We start from the raw sequence: 6,000 nt of genomic DNA, 5'->3' as shown, positions 1-6,000 counted from the left end.
GCTAGATTCTTTTGAGCCTTGTTTTAAGCTTTTTTGGACTGATTTAGTTTAGTCTTTACTCATGTGATAAGTTTAAATCTACTAATAAGAGATAATCCTTTGTGATTTCTTTGGGGTCTATTGCTTTTTGAGATTGAAATAAATTTTATTGTATGACTTCCCGTAACAGAGAAGGTTTTAAAATACTGCCTTTTGCTTACTAAGATTCTTTTTTGTTTTGTTTTGTTTTTTTGCGGTGCTGGGGATTGCACCCAGGGCCTTGTGGCTTGCGAGGCAAGCACTCTACCAACTGAGCTATCTCCCCAGCCCAATTCTTTTTGTTTTTATCCAGAAATGACTAGAAATTTATCTGAGTACCTAAGAGATTTTTATCTGTGACTGTGGTATAATTACTTATAAACACACTTATTTGGTCTTTGCCTTGATTTTTTATTGGTTCATAATAATTATACAGAAAAGTAGGTTTCATTGTGGCCTATTTGTACATGTACAAAACAAAATTTGATCAATTTCAATCAGGTCTTTACCAAATACCCTAAGTAATCAAAAATATCTCCTCACTCTGGCTGGTTGAAACTTGAATACACCTCTCAGGTCTATTTTAGCTCTAGAAATCGTTCACCTTACAATTCCCTTGTAGTTGTCTTTACCTCCAAAAGTATTCTTTGCTGATCTTGTGAAGTTTCACCTTAAAGAAGTACATTTTACTGAGGTTGACTTCTATGCTTGTTTCTAAAGTTCTTTCCTGTATAGTACTTGTTCTATTTATCCATCTATCTATGTATCTATCTACCTACCTACCTACCTACCTATCATCTATCTCCTGCTATGTTGTATGGGTTGTTATGTTGTTGGTTCTTCTTTCTTTACTGTAGTCCAGAATGGGCCTCCAGAAAGAATGATGGGGCAATTATCATTTGTTTCCCATCACTGAGGGAGCACAGTGCTATGTGACTATTGTCAAGTGACTGAAAACAGTTGTTTAATATATTTTGCAAAGGTTTGAAGTTGTTGGCTAACTCCATTGCTCTGGGCCATAGTGAGGCAGAACATCATGGCAGAATGGCATGGCAGAGGAAAACTGCTCAGCTCATTACGGTCAGAAAGTGCCAGGGGATGGACAGTGTTTGCATGGAATAGGTAACCAAGAAGATAAATCCTTCCAGGGAATGCCTCCAGTTACCTATCTCCTATAGCTAGTCCTCACCTGCCTATAGTTATCACCTAGTATAGTAGTTTAAAATTATTAATCCATCAAATGAATTAATCCATTAAAATGAGTAGTACATTAAATGATTAGATCAGAGCTCTCATAATCTAATCACTTCATCTCTAAACATTCCTAAATTAGCACAGGAGTTTTGGGGAGTGTTATGGATTAGATAGGAGGTGCCTCCCAAAAGCCCATGTGAGAGACAACACAAGAAAGTTTAGAAGTGAAATGATTTGGCTGTGAGAACCCTGACCTAATCAGTGGGTTTATCCACTTGAATGGATTAACTACAAGGTAACTGTGGGAAGGTAGTGTTTGCATCAAGGACATGAGTCTCTGGGACTGTGCCTTTGGGGTGTCTATTTTGTCTCTGGTGAGTGGTGTCTCTCTGCTTCCTGTCTGCCATGTTCTCAACTGTTTTACTCTGCCATGCCCTTCTGCCTTGATGTTCTATCTCAGCCGGGGCACAGAGCAATGGAGTCAGCCATCTATGGACAGAGACCTCTGAAACCATGAGCCCCAAATGAACTGTTTGTCCTCTAAAATTGTTCTTGTCAGGTCTTTTGGTCACAGAAACCAAACCAAACCAAAACAAACAAATAAGAAAAAACACCCTGACTATAATAGTAATTGGTACCAAGAAGTGGGCTTGTTACTGTGACTAATCTGAACATGTGGTTCAGAAGTTTTTTGTGGAATTTGTGGGAGGAATTTTGCAATGTTTAGAGATGCAAGTTGGAAAAGTTTTAGATTATTATAAATGGAGCTTAATGGACCATTCCAGTAGGAGATCAAAATACCAGAATGCTGATAGGAATGTGGACCGTAAAGACAGGGCTCATGAGGTTTCAGAGGAGGACTCTATTGGAAATTGGACTAAAGGCCATTCATGTTATGTTCTGGCTAACAAGTTGTCTACATTTTGCCCATGTCCTGAGACTTTCTGTCAGGCTCAATTTTAAAGTGAGGTATTAATTAACCTGACAGAAGAAATTTCTAGGCAATGCAGCATTCAGGCAGCAGCACAAAATTGCTGGTGGCTTTTAGCAAAGCTTACTGTAATGACCAGGAGAAGAAAGCAGAGCAGAAATATTTGAAAATCTTGGGATTCATCAAGAAAAGTGCAAATAAAACTGACACTAAGAAGGTTGTGGTTGTTAAAGACTATTTATAGTCATTAAACAGATACTAAATGCTTTACTCAGAGACAATAGGATAGATGAATTGAGGGCATCTCAGGAGTTGGTAAGATCATACCCATCTTAGGCTTCAGGGCATAAAAATAAAATTTCCTTGAAAAGGGGCCCGTGGGGTACCTTATTTGCACAAGGGAGCCTTTGAAAGTTGTTTCACATGCATGTCAGGTCTTTTGGTCACAGTGACAAAAATGCTGACTAAAAAAGTGGACACCTCATATCCAAACCCCTGCCTCCCCAAATCTCATGCTCATCTCACAATGCAAAATATGTTTAGTCCATTTCCAAGAGTCCCCATAATCTTAATGGTCCCAGCATTACCCAAAAGTCCAAGTCCAAAGTTTCCTCTGAGACTCAAGACAAACTTTTGACTATGAGCTCATGTTAAAAACAAAAGCAAGTCACATGTGTTCAGTGTATAACAGCAACACCTCAGTACTAGTACTAAGCTTCTGCTTGTGGGTTTCTGCTATAGTAGGCTATCATTCTCTGTATCTGCCTGTTTCTCTAATTTGGAAGATAGTGGTTTGCCCTTTGACTTTCTTATCGAATTATTAAGTAAAGTTGTTGATTCTCTAGTTTTTTTTTTACTTGTTTGAACAGAGTAATATCTTTTATCTATAGCTGGAAACTGAAGATGCAGATGGATGTTTTTAATATATATGGATATGACATGTAAGAAACTGTAAGACAAACAGGATGGGTGATAGGAATTATGGGGTGAATGTTGGTAGTATTCACCTGTAAAGAAGACATGTGACTCTATGTTATATATATGTTGTATACACACACGCACACACACACACACATACACACAGTTTTATATATATTTATACACATATTGGGGCAGGGTTTTAGCTTCTGACAAAATTACTTTAAAGGGTATAGGATTATTACCTTTTGTCTTATATTTTTTTAAATTATATTTTTAAAGAATTTAACCATTTCATTGAAATTTTCACATTTATTGGCATAAAGTTGTTCAATACAGAATTTAGCAGAAACCAGCAAGATGAAAGCTGGCTTTGGCACTGGCTGACCTCTTGGGATTTCTGTTTTCATGGTTTTTCACAATAGCTCAATATATTAAAAGAACATATTTTGGTTACATTTCTTCCAGCACTTTAGTTGTGTCAAGCAGTAGAATTTTTTGTTTGTTTGTGTAGCCACGGCACCTAGTACAATGTCTAAAAATAATTTGTTTGGTTTTGAATGAACAAATGGTAAATAAATGTCCAGTCTATACAAAAGGAAACTGAGGTCAAGGAGAATGACTGATGCAAATAAGAAAGCACATTTTCAGAAGGACCAGGACCAGAATTGAGGTCACCTGACCCTTAGTCACAAGGTCTTTTTTTCTGTATCATATTTTCTCCTTTAAGGAATAGACTTTGAGTAGTTGTCTGAAAGCAGGTTGAATCTTGACCGGATGGAGATTGAGAAATAATTCTAAGCAGAGAATAAAGTTTGGGAAAACATCCAGAGGAAGTACTGGAATAATGAGGCAAACAAGATTCTTGGCAAGGAAGCTCTGATAGAATGAAAGGATAGACTTTACAACAGATGAGGCGGGGATGACTGGAGCCAGAGCCACTGCAGGGGTCAGTCACGTGCACGCCAGTGGTGGGCGGGACTCCCCTGAAGGACAGGGGCAAGCAGGCATCAGCGAGGCGAAGGCTAGAAGGGCAAGCTTGGGGAGAAGTACATCACTGTTGCTGGGATGGAAAGGGCAGACGGGATCCAGGTGGCACTGGTTTCAGAAGTAGATAATGAGAAGTGCATGTGTGTACTGTGCGTGTTTTATTATTCATTATTGACATTTTGGAGAAAGGTTAAGAATAAATCCCAGCTTTTGTCTTCTGTCCATCCCAACACAGTCTGGGGACTGTTTAATGTTTCTTTCAGAATTACTTGTTGACTGCTATTTATTTCTTTTTCCTTTTTGGGAGCACATGAGTGTGCAAAATGAGTATTACACTTTCCCCTAAGGAAGAAGTAACTTTAATTTTTATTCTAAATGACAGTAAAACAAAAGGTTCAGTTTTCTCACTTGTCACTACAGAACTAAAGAAATGTCCTTACTTTAGTCCTCAGATGAATAAGACTCTAGTCTTATTTACCTAAATACAGTTCACCTAAATATAGGAAGGTAACATTAAAGAATTCAGTGAATATTACAGACTTAAATTTCACAAAGTGGCAGGTGACTCAAGTCTAGGCTCAATTCATACTCTGTTCTGAGAAGATAATGTTTCTAGACTTTTCGTTCACATGAAAGGATTTGGTTCTGACTGTCCCTCATATTGGAATGATCTGGAAATGAGAATTTACAGGGGACACCATGAGCTGTCTCCTCGGGGACTGGTACCAGATGGAGTAAACATGACTACTATGGCCAGCCAGTCAGAATTTACTCAAATCAATTGCACCTTAAACCTCCTCACTCTCACCAATCCGATCATCCTGAAGCTAGCTGGGCTGTTTTAAATTTGGTAGTATGCTGTGTGGTTTTTCTATCTAAAATAGACCCTTCAGTCACTTTGGTTCAGAGACTGACTCAGTTTCTTATGGGACAACTCCTGGAGCAGTTGCTAAGAAATAAGGGTCAGCAGAGCTGCCCGAGTGGAAGGTAAACCATCTCTCCCCCAAGTGGACACTGAGTGAGAGAACTGTTCTGCTAGCCACACGGGTTCACTGTATCTGGAAGGGAATAATTGCGAAATATGAAAAGTGAAAGTGTACTTAAATTTGAGCCCAAGGTCATGTGAAAGCACACGGTGGCCAGGAGTACACTTAAAGGATTTTGAATTCCTGACCAACTCTGCCCTTTCCACCCCTGCACCAGCCCCACCCCACCCCCACGTATTTCTGCCATATACATTTTTTTTGGAGTTATTTCAAACATGGAGATTTTTAAATAAACTCTTTATGGTCGTCTCCTGCTACAAGATGAATTTATTATGATGCTAATGAAGCTTAAGTTCTGGGCACCTTCCTTGCCCAGGTATAGGGTCATGTTTCTGCATAATCTTAAAGATTTTAATCATAATTGGTGAAGACTACTATCTCTTCTTTGTTTTTCCCTTGTATTGGGCTTTAGTGTAGCTTCAGATTTGGGGATCTGACCAAGGAGAAGTTGAGTTGGGGAGATGTTTAATTTGGTTAATGGGACCCATTCACGTGGCTTGAGTCCTTTGAATATGGTTAAATTATTGCTAGCTGTTCTGCTGGAGGAATGAATTCCAGGAATTCTGCTGCTGCCTTTTGCTCTTCCTCACCCAGTGTCCTGAGGGAAAGTGCAGAGCAGAGGGCTGTATCAGAGCCGGCACGTTCCATGGTGCCTGGCACCAGAAGTATAAGCACAGTAGAGATAAAACACGGTGTGAAATGTACAAAATCTGATGCTCTGTACATCAGACATATCAAAGCATAAGCTGAAGATTCCAGTTTCATGGACACCAGATCAAAGAAAAAGTTCTGGACTATCAGGAATGTATTTGATAATTTAGAGTATACAATTGCAAACCTACCATTTAATAACATTTTCCCATACAACTTGATATATAATCAACAACTTATTCTATCAGTAAG

This window comes from Sciurus carolinensis, chromosome 8, assembly GCF_902686445.1.
Source record: "Sciurus carolinensis chromosome 8, mSciCar1.2, whole genome shotgun sequence".
Lineage (NCBI taxonomy): Eukaryota > Metazoa > Chordata > Mammalia > Rodentia > Sciuridae > Sciurus > Sciurus carolinensis.
The sequence above is the reverse complement of the archived record's forward strand: the minus strand, read 5'-3'. Positions refer to the sequence as shown.